At 47.4% G+C, this 16,592-nt stretch overlaps 1 protein-coding gene across 3 annotated transcripts in view; it reads right to left on the bottom strand.

The window, feature by feature from the left end:
- LOC135240921 (interleukin-1 receptor accessory protein-like 1) overlaps positions 1-16,592 on the bottom strand; it is a 532,714-nt gene that overhangs the window by 370,742 nt on the left and 145,380 nt on the right. For all 3 annotated transcript variants that reach the window (XM_064310972.1, XM_064310971.1, XM_064310974.1), the window contains exon 2: positions 9,176-9,300. The gene's annotated coding sequence lies outside the window, so the exon portion shown is untranslated. The remainder of the gene's footprint in view (positions 1-9,175; positions 9,301-16,592) is intronic.

Genomic DNA, 16,592 nt, shown 5'->3' with positions numbered 1-16,592 from the left:
TGTACAAAAATAACAGAAGAACAGAATTATTACATGACCCAATTTGAATGTAGGATCCCATAAGGGTTATAAACATGTCAAAATGTTGTTGGTACAATGCACAATTCCAAAATTGGGGTCTTAAAGGAGGCATTTGCAAGGGGCAAAAATTGCCCCCGAAGACAAGCACCTGAATTATAACTCAATTATGAGTGGCCACTTTCCCTACAAGTCCTTATAATATCCTTTCAGCAGCGGAAGTTCGTGAAAGAGGAGAGGAGAAATAAAAATGGCGATGTCAAGGAGATCAGAGTCCAGATCCCCACAGAAAGTCCCTTATGTTGTTGCTCAGAAGAGAGGCTGGGAGAATGGACATGGCTGTGAAGCACACAGTGTTCACCTGTACAGTCACACACACACACACACACACACACACACACACTAAGAGCTCCCTATCCCCAGGACCCATACACAGGGAGGCAGATTAATCACTCCAGCTAATTGCCTCTTGAATGAACTAATTGCCTCTTGAATTAACCAACCCTTAACGGGGTCTTCATTGACCTTCAGATATTTTCTTTCCCATTCATGAAATGCACTCAGCAGTTCATCATCCAATCATCCACAGTTCATCCAATCATCTGTTTCACGGTTCATCCAATCACATGTTTCTCAGTTCAGCCAATCATCTGTTTCTCAGTTCATCCAATCATCCATTTCACAGTTCATCCAATCATCCGTTTCACAGTTTATCCAATCACCTGTTTCACAGTTCATCCAGTCATCCGTTTCCCAATTCATTCAATCATCTGTTTCTCAGTTCATCCAATCATCCGTTTACCAGTTCATCCACTCATCTGTTTCTCCGATCATTCAATAGGTTGTTCCGGCAGGCAGAGAAGCCAACAAGTCACCCAAGTTTCAGTGAAGCTAAGCGTGTGAATCATTTTTAAAAAGGTGCTTCCAGGAACCGATCCACCCCCCAGAGCAATCGGGACAGAATTTCATTCCAAAGCATTAAAATATAAAAAGGGGGAAATGAAAAAAACATTAAATTATCACCTTAATGGTCTCAGAAACGAATACAAATCATTCATGTAACACAAAACTGTATTTGCCTTCTCTGGCACAGAGATCCGCCGCAAAGTCAAGTTACAGGTCTGGTAATGAAAAATACAAATTTATGAAAGGAATAACAAGTAGCAGGACTTAGAGCGGGCTGAATGCTAAGCATTGTTCTTCAAAAGCACGCGGGACGTGAAAGAGAGAGAGAGGGGGAGTGTGTTCTCGTGTCCGGAAAAGGATGGATGGATCATCTGAATAAAATATCAAAGAGAAGCGTTCCTTTCCGCCCACTTACTGAGTCTGATTGTAGCTCGTTTTTAAACAAGGGGGGGGGGGGGGGTGAGACATTGCTTTCAATAAAAAGGCGTGAGCCCCTTTGTTCTTGCATAACAGAAAAAAGATACGGAAACGGAAAGTGAAATTCAATTAGACTTCGTAAAATAAAATAATTATTTTTTATGCGAAAAACCCGAGGTTAATTGATGACGAAACGTGTGATTATAGTAAAAGGGAGCTTAGCCGTTCGAGTGACCAATGCTAACCGAGCAATTAGCTCCCGTTCCCATGGTAGCTCAGTGTCGTATTCCGTTTTAAATAAGGGGAAGCCAGATGATTGACAGTAAGAAGTGGGCCAGGGGCAATATTAAACCGTGAAGCAAGACTTGTTTAAGTGCAAATGGTTTAATGGGGGGGAAAAAAATAAATAAATAACAGGTACGCGTTTAAACGGAGGCATTCAAATGATCCTCAGATCTTTTACACACCATTAACCGTGAAACAAAAAGGCTCCATGTGCATAAGAACATTTCATGCTAAAGATCACAAACAGCATTTGAAAGAAAAAAAAAAAAAAAAAAAATGTCGAGAGTAATGTCTTTCCTCATTCTCTAATGCTATCCATTTGGTCACAAACAAATAAAAATGACATGCTAAAAGCACATTTTGAGAACACAAGAGCTTCCGGTAGGAGGTTATAATTACCCTTCAGTGGTTTTGCTCCATGAAGCCCCACTAGTGACTCTTCTAAAAGCCAATATGCTGGGGGAGAGTTAACTGAGTGTGTCTCTGACGTGTGAGCAAGCCAAGATGGCACTAAGGAAAGGGGGTTAAATGGGTCTTAATATCTTTAAATTGCATAAACGGTCTATAATCCAGCTTCAGTTGTGCCATGTTTATTTTTATTAAAAGATAAGGCAATCATCTAAATCAAATGCATGTCAATGGTGAACACATCCAACGCCATTTCTTTCATTGTACGCACGTTTCAGGAAGCAGAAAAGCATTTTTTTCACCACTCTCTGATTTTTTTTTAACCCTCTCTTTTTTTTTCTTCCAATTAGAAGTGATCTATGAAATCTGTCACCCTGTCCCATTAGTGCATCATCCTCTAATTGGGAAGGGTGCAGACCCGCACACCCCCCCCCCCCCCCACCCCCGCAACAGCCACGATTGTTTCCGACAGGCAGGTTTAGCCTGACAAATCGCATGAACCCTAAATGAGCGATATGCAATGGGGGACCAGCGCTGCCCACACCACACCACAGCGGCACCGTGGAACCGGTGGGGGAAAAAAAGGCTGTCTTGAGAACAGCCAAATGCAATCAAAGATGGCCCCAATGCTAACTGACAAAAGATTGATGATGGCTTTTTTCTCTGTGTTCAGGGGGTTATATAAAATGTACCTGGTTAGATTCTCAGGGGTGCGGTTCACATCTTACTGGAGGGCGTGCGTCGAGTCTCGACTCAAGCACTTTAGCTGGATTCGGGTTCATTCGTCAGGGCGAATTTCGCGGCCGCACGGAGCCCCCCCCCCGTCGCAGGGGCGCGGGAAACACCCGATTGGTGACCCGCGACGCGAGAGCCGTTCCCACAGACAACGAATCGATCGGACTTCGAGGCAGAGACGCCGCTCATATCCCAGCTCACACCGGCAGCCAGCCGTACACATTTTTCAGCGGTCAGCTCGAAAACCCGCTCGCCGCCCACGATATTGAAATTCCTCCGGCCTCGTTCGCCAAACCCCGAAGCGCCAAAACGAAGCACGTTTGCATTCGTTTAGCGGACGCTCTCACCCAGGGCGATTTACAGTACGGGAGAAGCAGAAGTGCATTTGTCTGATTAGCATGGGCAAATAGTACCAGACCCGGCAAACAAACAAACAAACCCCAGACCAGAGAGTAAAGATGCGTCGTTACTAAAACACACATCACTAAAACAACAACGCAAATCAACTGGGCTAAAACCAAGGACTAAAATACAGTGCCTTAATACATACAGATTATGTGCACAGTGAGTCTGAAACTACAGCACCTGAATTGGTACTAAAGTTAGATAGGCAAACGTGCTAAATCTGCTGTACTGCATTTCAGTAGTGCAGGGGTGCAAGCACTGGGGGGCGCTGTAGAGCAGGTGGTGAGGAAGGGGCAGATTCTCTCGATGTTTTATGGAAAGAATCTACTTCTGCTAGATGGAGAGAGAGAACGGGGGGGTATTTCACAAAGCCGGATTACCGAGTTAGCTGGATAAGGGCGCTGAGTAAAAACCTGGAACCGAGAACCCAAATCTGGAAGACTGAGTTAAGTAAAAAGAGCCGTTCCGGGTTTTACAGTTAGCCAGCTAACTCAGTTACCCTGCTTCGGGAAACAGGGTCCTGGTAATGTAGAGTTTCTCCACAGTTAGCCAGCTAAATCAGTTACCCTGCTCTGTGAAACAGGACCCTGGTAATGTAGGGTTTCCGTCAGCTAGCTCAGTAGCCCTGCTTTGTGACACAGGGCCCTAGTTATGTAGGGTTTCTCCACAGTTAGCCAGCTAACTCAGTTAATCTGCTTCGGGAAACAGGGCCCTGGTAATGTAGGGTTTCTCCACAGTTAGCCAGCTAACTCAGTAGCCCTGCTTTGTGACACAGGGCCCTAGTTATGTAGGGTTTCTCCACAGGCTCACTGCAGTACAGGAGCCCTTCCTGAGCCTTCCTGAGGGGAGGTGTCTCGGAGTGGAGAGGTCACGTTGAGCTCCTCAGACTGAGGCAGTCCGGGCTGAAGATGACAGCCTGCCATCCCGCCGGAGAGGGGGGCGTGCAGGGACCCCCGAACGTCAGACTGAGGAGAGACGAGTCGGGGCCCGGCAGGATTAGGACAAAGCCGACAGAAGACGAGCTCAATCCTCCATCTCTGGACAGCCTTTAAGGAGCTTCCTCACCGAGCCGCAGATCCAGCCCACTTAAGGAGCAGGGCCTGAGATCGCTCGTGAGGTCCGGGTGGAGGGGAGGATGTGGTCTGCGGTCTGTGGTCTTAAAGACTGCAGAAAGATCCAGGAGGATTAGAACAGAAGAGAGGGAAGATGCTCTCGCTGACTGAAAGGGGAAGGGGGGAGGGCGGGGAGGGCTTCACCATACCCTAAACAATCTTCAAACCTTTTGCTCTACCAAACCATGAACTAACACCACTCCTCCATGTTAACTTTTAATATTACACTGTCAATGATACTGACACTTCATGAGCATCAGTACTGACAACAGTGTTCATGAGCATCAGTACTGACGGCAATGTTCGTGAGCATCAGTACTGACAGTAGTGTTTGTGAGCATCAGTACTGACGGCAGTGTTTGTGAGCAGGAGTACTGACGGCAGTGTTCGTGAGCATCAGTACTGACAGCAGTGTTCGTGAGCATCAGTACTGACAGTAGTGTTTGTGAGCATCAGTACTGGTGGCAGTGTTCATGAGCATCAGTACTGACAGTAGTGTTTGTGAGCATCAGTACTGACAGTAGTGTTTGTGAGCATCAGTACTGACAGCAGTGTTCATGAGCATCAGTACTGACAGCTAGTGTTTGAGCATCAGTCTACAGTAGTGTTCGTGAGCATCAGTACTGACAGCAGTGTTCAGTGAGCATCAGTACTGACAGTAGTGTTGTGAGATCAGTACTGACAGTAGTGTTTGGAGCACTCACTGTACATGACAGTCAGTGTGTTCGTGAGCATCAGTACTGACAGCAGTGTATGCATGAGCATCAGCACTGACAGCAGTGTTTGAGTGCATCAGTTCTGATCAGTATGGGTTCAGTGTAGTTGAGCATCAGCACTGACAGCAGTGTTTGTGAGCATCAGTACTGACAGCAGTGTTCATGAGCATCAGTACTGACAGTAGTGTTTGTGAGCATCAGTACTGGCAGCAGTGTTTGTGAGCATCAGCACTGACAGCAGTGTTCATGAGCATCAGTACTGACAGTAGTGTTCGTGAGCATCAGTACTGACAGTAGTGTTTGTGAGCATCAGTACTGACAGTAGTGTTTGTGAGCATCAGTACTGACAGCAGTGTTTGTGAGCATCAGTACTGACAGCAGTGTTCATGAGCATCAGCACTGACAGCAGTGTTCGTGAGCATCAGCACTGACAGCAGTGTTTGTGAGCATCAGCACTGACAGCAGTGTTTGTGAGCATCAGTACTGACAGCAGTGTTCATGAGCATCAGTACTGACGGCAGTGTTCATGAGCATCAGTACTGACAGCAGTGTTTGTGAGCATCAGTACTGACAGTAGTGTTTGTGAGCATCAGTACTGACAGTAGTGTTTGTGAGCATCAGTACTGGCGGTAGACTTCATGCGCATCACTGCTGACGGCAGTGTTCATGAGAATCTCACAGGGCATTACTGAGCATTCGCTCGGTAATCTCAGGCCGGGGCTCCGCTCTTTTTGCATTGCTGTTACAGTAAATGAAATCGGACAGTAACTGCAGGAAGATTAGAGGAACTGCAGAGCCGCTAAAAGGGAGTTTTTTTTCCCCATTCCTGAGGTAAACCGCCCCCCCCACCCCCCACCCCCCCACCCCCCCCCAACCCAGAAATGTGCCTCTTGCAGGTCCTTCAGCTCCCTTCCTGTGCTTTTATGTCTGAGGCCTTCCCTGAATTTAATATATAGCACTCAAGTGCCCCTCCAAAAAAAAAAACATCATTAAACAGACCAAACAATAAAAAATAAATAACTCTAATAAAACTATGATTTTTGGGAAAGCATTCGGTTTGGAGTGGGAACATTCTATTGGCAGCCACCGCGCTGGATACCAGCGGAATGAGAGCCATGTTCGGCGGAGGTGCATCACACACTAGTCTCTGCTTCAGAATTAATTGGGATCTACCCCGGTGGGCTACAACTGTCATCTTAAAGATAACATGAAGCACACCCACTGTGAGGAAGACATTTACACGTAGCTTTTTTCCCTGTATGTCAGATTTTTATTTATTTTTTTCTGGCTGCACGTTTGCACCTGCCCTGGGTGGATGTAGGGGGTAGGGGGGGGCGGGGGGTGGGGGTGGGTGGGGGGGCGTGTCCATACGGCGCAAGCAGATGCAGCCGCGCTGACCTCGCCCCCCGTCCGCCACCATGACAACCACCGGCACGCACAACCTTGAAGAGATTTCACCCACGTCGCCTCCCACACACACACACGAACGCCGCGCGGAACTACAGAGAGGATGAAACAAGCGCGGGAGAGGAAGAGATGACGTATCGTACGCAGGGATACAGCGAAGAGGAGAAGATAATCGCAGGAGGAGGAGGAGGAGGAGGATTAATGCGTGTGGACATCGCAAGAGAGGAAGATGAGATGTGCGGTCATCACATCAGACCTCACAGGATCACTTCCGGGTCGGGGTTGAGGACGGAAGAGATTTCCCAGAGATTCCTCACTGGAAGGGCAATGCAGGGGTAACATTTAATGCGGGTCTGGGCTTCACCAGGAGGGGGGGGGGGGGCAGGGGGGCAGGGGCGCTGTGTTTGTGCTGGATTACAGGGGGCAGGCAAATCACAGACAGGGCTGACATGTGCATCACATACCGAAGCAGACAACTATCCCACGATGCATCACGGGGAGCTGCCATGGACCGACAACAGAAGGAAAAAAGGAACACAAAAACGATGACACGCACACACGTACACACACACGCACTATGTAAACGGAAAACCACCCACTGTTGAAGATGGAGGCTCTGAAGGCAGATAATGCAAACATGACTTTTTAATTCAGAAACTCATAGAGCTACGGCAGGGGCAGAAGCAGATCTGCTAATAACCTTTAGTGATTCGATGGCCGCCTTCCCAGAATCTCAAACGCAGACCATGCGAGCTAAGCTCCTAACAGATTCCTTTAATAGGCGTTTCATTCCCAAGTGCTATTCCATAACTGGCCACAAGGGGCTTCCCTATTCCCCAGGCTGTGGCCTCTCCCTCTTACTGTGACCTAAAAGACCTGCTTCCACTGAGACTGTAGGCAGCTCCTCACAGTATGAGCAAGAGACTGCTGCTCAAGTGGCTCACACAGACACACACACACACACACACACACACACAAGCGCACACACACACATGAACACACACACAAGCACGTACATACGTGTGTACACACACACACTCTCCCTGCTGGGCTGCATTCCAGAAGAAAAAAAAGCATTTAACACTTTTATAAACTGTAATGGTGACATATTGAAAGTTCAGAGTGCAGAGCAATATTACTCTGACTACTGAGGGGGTCATTGTGTCCCCAATCATTCATAACCGCACCACCTACTGTTTTGGGGTACACTGCTCTGGTGCCTGAACACCAGTCAAAACACATCACCTCCTGATTTTTAGAATAAATCCAAGCCAATTTAATCATTGATATGGAAATAAGTACAACTATTCTGTTTTTTTTTTTTTGTCAGCTTTCAAACACCAGAGTAGATCTCACTTCACAACATTAAATACACTAGGAAGATGTAAACCTACACCCTGTGGCGAGTATTTGAAATTCTTGCGAAGGAAAACTAACATTTTTTCAACATTTGGCCACAACAAGGAGGGAACAACACGGTCTGCAATATAATACAGAATAAATGATCCATTTCACCAGCTTGAAATGAACACATTTAGAATGTCACCGATCTGAATTTTTATTCACAACGAGCAGTTTGCTGTCACACTACATTTAGTGATTTCCTGACAATTTCAGCCAGTATGGCCAGATATTGGCACACGTTAGCTGAACACAATATCCGAATATTAGTGTGCATATAAACAAGTGACACTGTGTACAGCCATATTGTTTCATGGTCTGGAAAACAGCATATTAAAATAGATTTAATGCAACAGCCTTAGGCTCCATTTTATTTTTCCAGCATTTCCTTTAGATTTGGTGTTCCGTGTACCTCAGCATTCATCAACTACTGCTCTGTCAAACCAGTCGGGCCTTTCTAAGAGCCGCATCTGGAGGCTTTTCAATGCTAATGCATGAAAGAAGCTGGCAAAAAGGCTCACACTGAAAAGGTTAGCGTGCTCCGACAAACCGTCCGCAGTTAACAAAATGAACACTATGCAGAGTTACACGTTTTTATGGCCCACAAGCCAAATCCAAAAGTGTATCCCACAGCTCCCCCCCGCTCCCCCCTCCCCCCAAGGGCTACACCCGAAACAACCACCTGGTCTTAGAATATTTACAAGGAGCTGAAGGCATCATTTCAAGAGCAGATACAACCATGGAGAAACACAGGAGAATGGAGAAACATGGAGGAACATCAATACAACCATTGAAACTGGCTCTATACACCTGAAGATAAAAGTAGACATAAAAAGAGCCATGAATCTATATTGTATAAAAATGACATGCAATGGAACTGTATGTACTGCATATGTATATATAGAACACACGTACACCCACAGATACTCTCTGCACCAATGCCATCACGCTCTGTGGGACGCCTGCAAGACCGTAATACATCCATCCATTATCTGTACCCGCTTACACCATCGGCAGGGTCGTGGGGGGTGCTGGACCCTATCCCAGCGTGCATTGGGCGAGAGGCAGGAATACACCCTGGACAGGCCGCCAATCTATCGCAAGGCACACACACACACCATTCACTCACACACTCATACCTATGGGCAATTCAGAGTCTCCAGTTAGCCTACCCTGCAGGTCTTTGGACTGTGGGAGGAAACCGGAGTACCCGGAGGAAACAGGGAGAATTTGCAGAGAGGCCCAGTCCCGATGTGAACAAAGGACCTTGTTGCTGTGAGGCGACAGTGCTACACGCAGAGCACCACCCTTCCACCCTGATAGCAGTACAGGGTCACGCATTTAAGCACATCGGGCGGCACTCACCAGGGCCCGGTGATGATGGGATGGCACGCTGGGTTCCCACGGCAACACATTGAGCGCAGGGGCACCTGGCGCGGACCAGCAGGTGCGGCGACGCGTCATTGGACGGCCTCTTCTTTCGTCCGCAGCTGAAGGACGGACAAGTCTGGGCGTGAGTGTACAGGCCAAAAAGAACTCCTTATTGACATTAATCTGACATTTCACCCGTCAACGCTGCTGTAGGGTCAAACTGAACACCTGAAGCCGACGATATAATCTGTCCTGTCAAAGAAGCCTGACTTCGCAAACGGAAATGTAAAATCAGCCCAGCGACGCCATTAATTCTGAAACGCCAAATTAAAGCTCAAACTGGTGGCACTTTTGTGGGTGGGGTGGGGGGGGGGGGAGAAAGAAAAAAAAAAACCGATAAGATGCCAAATAGCTTTTTATACCAATCGCCAAAGGAACACAAATATGGTCGTTTAAACTCCAGGAGTGAGTCCATCTTTCAATTACAACTGAATTTTCATTAAGATAAGAAAAAAAAAAAAAGGCTGAGATGCCCACTGGCTGCGCGGTCCCGCGAGCAAATGATAAAATACGGACAATGCGACCAATCAGGCGGAGGAGGAGACCCACGCCCACGCCGCGTTTTACCTTTTAACTGCGCGTTTCGATCCCGACCGTCTGTCTTTAAAAAAAGATTTTTTAAAAAGGGCCAAACCGCTCCGTTTTCTCCGGCGTGTTCTCCCAAACCGCTCCGTTTTCTCCGGCGTGTTCTCCCAAACCGCTCCGTTTTCTCCGGCACGTTCTCCCAAACCGCTCCGTTTTCTCCGGCAGGTTCTCCCAAACCGCTCCGTTTTCTCCGGCGTGTTCTCCCAAACCGCTCCGTTTTCTCCGGCGTGTTCTCCCAAACCGCTCCGTTTTCTCCGGCGTGTTCTCCCAAACCGCTCCGTTTTCTCCGGCGTGTTCTCCCAAACCGCTCCGTTTTCTCCGGCGTGTTCTCCCAAACCGCTCCGTTTTCTCCGGCGTGTTCTCCCAAACCGCTCCGTTTTCTCCGGCGTGTTCTCCCAAACCGCTCCGTTTTCTCCGGCGTGTTCTCCCAAACGGCTCCGTTTTCTCCGGCGTGTTCTCCCAAACGGCTCCGTTTTCTCCGGCGTGTTCTCCCAAACCGCTCCGTTTTCTCCGGCGTGTTCTCCCAAACCGCTCCGTTTTCTCCGGCAGGTTCTCCCAAACCGCTCCGTTTTCTCCGGCGTGTTCTCCCAAACCGCTTCGCTTTCTCCGGCGTGTTCTCCCAAACCGCTCCGTTTTCTCCGGCGGTTCTCCCAAACCGCTCCGTTTCTCCGGCAGGTTCTCCCAAACCGCTCCGTTTTCTCCGGCGTGTTCTCCCAAACCGCTCGCTTTCTCCGGCAGGTTCTCCCAAACCGCTCCGTTTCTCCGGCAGGTTCTCCCAAACCGCTCCGTTTTCTCCGGCGGTTCTCCCAAACCGCTCCGTTTTCTCCGGCGTGTTCTCCCAAACCGCTCGCTTTCTCCGGCGTGTTCTCCCAAACCGCTCGCTTTCTCCGGCAGGTTCTCCAAACCGCTCCGTTTTCTCCGGCAGGTTCTCCCAAACCGCTCCGTTTTCTCCGGCGTGTTCTCCCAAACCGCTCCGTTTTCTCCGGCGTGTTCTCCCAAACCGCTCCGTTTTCTCCGGCGTGTTCTCCCAAACCGCTCCGTTTTCTCCGGCGTGTTCTCCCAAACCGCTCCGTTTCTCCGTCTGTGTTCTCCCAAAACCGCTTCGCTTTCTCCGGCGTGTTCTCCCAAACCGCTCGCTTTCTCCGGCGTGTTCTCCCAAACCGCTCCGTTTTCTCGCTGTTTCCAACCGCCGTTTCTCCGGCGTGTTCTCCCAAACCGCTCCGTTTTCTCCGGCGTTTCTCCCAAACCGCTTCGCTTTCTCCGGCGTGTTCTCCCAAACCGCTCCGTTTTCTCCGGCAGTGTTCTCCCAAACGCTCCGTTTTCTCCGGCGTGTTCTCCCAAACGGCTCCGTTTTCTCCGGCGTGTTCTCCCAAACCGCTCCGTTTTCTCCGGCGTGTTCTCCCAAACCCTCCGTTTCTCCGGCGTGTTCTCCCAAACCGCTCCGTTTTCCCGGCGTGTTCTCCCAAACCGCTCCGTTTTCTCCGGCGTGTTCTCCCAACCGCTCCGTTTCTCCGGCGTGTTCTCCCAAACGGCTCCGTTTTCTCCGGCACGTTCTCCCAAACCGCTCCGTTTTCTCCGGCGTGTTCTCCCAAACCGCTCCGTTTTCTCCGGCGTGTTCTCCCAAACCGCTCCGTTTTCTCCGGCAGGTTCTCCCAAACCGCTCCGTTTTCTCCGGCGTGTTCTCCCAAACCGCTTCGCTTTCTCCGGCGTGTTCTCCCAAACCGCTCCGTTTTCTCCGGCAGGTTCTCCCAAACCGCTCCGTTTTCTCCGGCAGGTTCTCCCAAACCGCTCCGTTTTCTCCGGCAGGTTCTCCCAAACCGCTCCGTTTTCTCCGGCAGGTTCTCCCAAACCGCTCCGTTTTCTCCGGCGTGTTCTCCCAAACCGCTCCGTTTTCTCCGGCGTGTTCTCCCAAACCGCTCCGTTTTCTCCGGCGTGTTCTCCCAAACCGCTCCGTTTTCTCCGGCGTGTTCTCCCAAACCGCTCCGTTTTCTCCGGCGTGTTCTCCCAAACCGCTCCGTTTTCTCCGGCGTGTTCTCCCAAACCGCTTCGCTTTCTCCGGCGTGTTCTCCCAAACCGCTTCGCTTTCTCCGGCGTGTTCTCCCAAACCGCTCCGTTTTCTCCGGCGTGTTCTCCCAAACCGCTTCGCTTTCTCCGGCACGTTCTCCCGGGCCCCTGTCAGAGGCTCGGTCGGCCGTCTCCAAGCGCCTGACCGCCGCCGCTCACGCCTCTAATCTCTCGCAGGTGCGGGTCTCATTCCCGCCGCCGGTCGCCGCACACCTGAGTGCAGTTAGCCGCGTCAGGTGCACAGGCAGGTGTGTGTTTGTGGACAGACGAGCAGATAAAATGTTTTTTTTTTGTTTTTTTTGTGGGCCCATTTATGAGATTCATATTTGCTGGGAGCAATATAATTTACATCTCAGCACATACTAGATGATTTTACTCAGAGCGATTTACACAGATAAGTCCCTTGCTCAAGGGTACAATGGCAGCACCCCAACTGGGAATTTATTATGAATATTATTAAAATAATAATAATAATAATAGTTGTTGTTGTTGCTATCATCGTCTACTTCAGAACCATATTTTAGTTATTTGTCTTACTCCATTACTTTTTTTGTATGAGCAAGTTTTGATATTTTGTTTACACTCTGCCTGTGTTTCTGTTGCAGCGTATTATCTTGGTTGGCTGAGCACTGTCCTCCAACTTCAAGAAATATCACACCGACATGTTTATCTTGTTGAAATCTTATTAACGGCTGCCAAACATTAACTCATATGATGACATTAGATGACAGGAATTTGCCCACGACAGTTAGCCGTTGGAAATGAAAATAACTTAGAGACACCAAGAATTACGGAAGGAGGGAAGAAGAAAAAGGAGAGTTCTAAAAAAAGAAGACATCAGAATCCTCCCTAACCTGAAATATATCTAATTCCTAAATCGATAGGCTCAAATGACGGCATCAGTCACGGACGTGAGGATCGACGTTATTTCTGCATAGATTAAATCGGGAGGTCCCCGACGACAAGCTAATGACTCACTTCGCTGCTCCGCGAGTGGTCTGGGCACTCATTAAGGTACGAGAGTGCATCATTAGTTGAGAGGGTTTGGAGAAACAGTAGAAGAAAATATTGATGATGTATGTCACAAGGGGTTCTTATAATGCGTATGCCACAAAGGGGTTCTTATAATGCATATGTCACAAGGGGGTTCTTATTATGCATATGTCACAAAGGGGTTCTTATAATGCATATGTCACAAAGGGGTTCTTATAATGCATATGTCACAAGGGGTTCTTATAATGCTCTCAAGACTGTGATTGGGAATGGGGCCGTGGTCTGGGGTGGAAGGCAGGGGGCGCTGTTCAGTAGACCTGTACGGTGGGGCAGAGGTATAGCTCGTCATTGCCTTAGGTTCCCCATTCAAATGTTTTGTTTTTTGTGTTATAAGGCCTTCAAATTACAAGAGATGATTTTATGAAATTCTCCAGCAAAGAACACTGCATTCATGTAATCCTGACGCTTTTCACTTATTTGGAATAAATAATCACATCAAGTGTTGCTTTTCCATTTCACAGATTTTTTCCCTAAATTGCTGTGATGGCCGTGATTATTACTTTATAATGAAATGGAAATTAAATGAAAATATTGCCTAAATAGGAAAAATGTCTGAGCTTTTAGTAAAAATTTTTTTAAAAAAGCACAGTCCATTTTATAGATTTAGCACACATTTCATAAAGAAAATGTAACTGTTGAACTCAAGCTGTGGCAAAAGAAACGAATGATGAATTCGACCATTGTGATTCAGAACCAAACAGCAAGTGTACTTATGTGTATATTTAGACTCTAATTCAGGGATCTCAAACTAAAGGTCCCGGTGGGGGGGGGGGGGGGGGCACAGACACACAGAGCACCACAGTTCTGAGGTGTGCTTCTCACAGCAGGCTAACTGAAGTCAGCCCATTAACTTTAGGGAGATGATCGCGAAGGTCAGGATCTCAACCATTTCGCAAATTGAACTCGCACTGTAGTCAACTATGTTACCATGGCAACCTACCTCTCGGGCTAAACCTGCAGCAGAGCAGTTAAGGTTGATCTAGGCCCGTCTCGCCATAGAGATTGGGGATAGTTTTCCATCATTTCTTTCACCATTCTTTAATTAGGGCACATTTGGCATAATTAAACACAGAGGCAAACATGGAAGAGAGTGAAATTTTGAAGATAAGCTCATGGGACTGTTCTGTTTTTGTGTGTAGTGCAAGGAGCCTACTGAAGCAGGCACTACTGAGCACAGGGTGGAAACACTGTGACACAGGGTGGGAATACTGTGACACAGGGCAGGAATGCTGTGAGCACAGGACGGGAATGCTGTGACACAGGGCAGGAATGCTGTGAGCACAGGGCTGGAATGCTGTCAGCACCGGACGGGAATTCTGTGAGCACAGGGCGGGAATGCTGTGAGCACAGGGCTGGAATGCTGTGAGCACAGGACGGGAATGCTGTGAGCACAGGACGGGAATACTGTGACACAGGGCAGGAATGCTGTGAGCACAGGACGGGAATACTGTGACACAGGGCAGGAATGCTGTGAGCACAGGACGGGAATGCTGTGAGCACAGGGCTGGAATGCTGTGAGCACAGGACGGGAATGCTGTGACACACAGCAGGAATGCTGTCAGCACAGGGCGGGAATGCTGTGAGCACAGGACGGGAATGCTGTGAGCACAGGACGGGAATGCTGTGAGCACAGGACGGGAATGCTGTCAGAACAGGGCAGGCCTGTTAGACAGAGACTGTGTAATTGTGTGTACCCCAGAACTGTTACACAGGCTGCGATAATGTGGACCCCAGCACAGAGAGGTTTGGCTGGTACAAATTAAACAATAAAAAATGGCTATATAAGCAGTAATAAATTGATATATTTATTGCTTTTCATAAAAAAGGCAAATAATATTATAACAGCCTGCCACCTCTGTGGAAAAGACAATATACTTCAACAGCTGGGGAAGAGTACAAGAATGACAATAAAAATGTGCGTTTGTAGAACCGATATGGATATTCACTCCAGAAATGGTATTTCGGAATTATTTTAATATTTCAAAATGTAAAAGAAAAAAATAATAATTCAGTGGCACATTCGTGCTGAGGGGAAGTTAGGAGGATATTTCTGTAATAACACAATAATCAGAGCGGAGAGTTGCGGATGGCCTTGGCGGCAGCTTGCTGGAGAAAAATCACACGGCAGTCAAGCGAGAGAAAGGATGACCGTGAGAATTATCTGCGCGGTTGAGGATACAGTTCATTAAATCTATTTTATTTGGAGTCTTTGCAAGCTTCAAATGCATTTTCAGTAATTCAGCTTTCTTTCTGAGAGATTTAGTTGGTAAACTTTTTTTTTATGCCTCAAGCTCTTTCATTAAATGATACTGCAGTGCCTGGTCGGTGTGTCAAAATGGAAAAGAAATGAACAGATACTGTGGTTTTTCCTCACACGTTAAACGAAGCTCGGCGATAGCTCTTGAATCCACAGCAAATAAATAAATAAATAAATACAATTCAATTCAAATTATGCGCTCAAATGATTTGTAGGCCTACATTCAGGTACCTGGAAACATAATTTTGGTTCATGTTTTTTTAGCATTGTATAAATCAAGGCTACCGTCAAAATAAAACGAAAAAGGAAAAAAGTGTTCTTCGGCAATCACCAAAACAATTATTCAGAAAATGTCTTCCGAGTGCCTTCAACTGCAGCTCCTGCTGTTAAATGTTTAGAGACTGAATGGAAAGCAAAGCTTGTCATCCATCTTATGTAGAATGCACTCTCAGGCAAATATTCATTAATTCATTCATTCATTCCTTGAAACATGAATAAAACCCAGTTTAATACAAATAAAACATGAATACATATCTATCTACTCAACTAATCGTTTGTTCAAACATGAACAAACATAGACGGTAACCATTCAGATTGAGTTCAATCGCTGATACAGCAGGATTTGTGGATGCTTCTCACCTGTAGCACGCTTTCACATTGTACTAAAACACTTTGCTGATCACATGAGCCTTTTTATTCTGGTTTTTGTGCATGAAATACTAAAGTATTAAACTCAAAGTGTCAGGGGTAAAGGAAATCTATCATTTCCCATGTATTTCTGATCTGTGTGGAAAAGTACAGTAGAAAGCTTACCACTGCAGAGACTGTTAACAGTACCAGGCATTTGACAGTTGCAGGGATTAACATATATTTCGCACATATATTTTTGTTAGTGAATGTAAAAGATCGAAATCTCAATGGGAAGCATTAAAAACATAATTATCTCCATCGCCATTCCATCTCCACGCTGTCTCCATGGCGTCTCCATGCCGTTTCCATGGTGTCTCTATGGCATCTCCATATGCCAGGTTTTTCAGTTCTTTTTAATTGTTTTTTTTTTTTTTTCAGCACAGTAATTTCGTCCTCATCAGCTGCTAAAGTAGTTAGCAGCAGAACAGCAGGTGTATTCAGGAACGCGTAGGGAGTTTTTTTTTTTTTTGGAACGCTGCAGCGAAACTAGAAAGAGAGACTCCCTGTCCTGACGTGGGGGACATGCTGTGGACCCCAACAGGGTATGATCTGTCTCTTTCAGAATCTTTCATCATTGTGTGCTGAGAGAGTGAGAGAGAGGGGGAGAGAGAGGCAGAGAAAGGGGGGAAGAGAGAGAGGGGGGCAGAGAGAGAGGGAGGCAGAGAGAAAGAGACAGAGGAAGAGAGAGAGAGAGGCAGAGGG

The sequence above is a fragment of the Anguilla rostrata genome, chromosome 15 (assembly GCF_018555375.3).
Source record: "Anguilla rostrata isolate EN2019 chromosome 15, ASM1855537v3, whole genome shotgun sequence".
Classification (NCBI taxonomy): Eukaryota; Metazoa; Chordata; class Actinopteri; order Anguilliformes; family Anguillidae; genus Anguilla; species Anguilla rostrata.
Note: the sequence above shows the minus strand (reverse complement) of the source record. Positions and strands in the feature narration are given on the sequence as shown.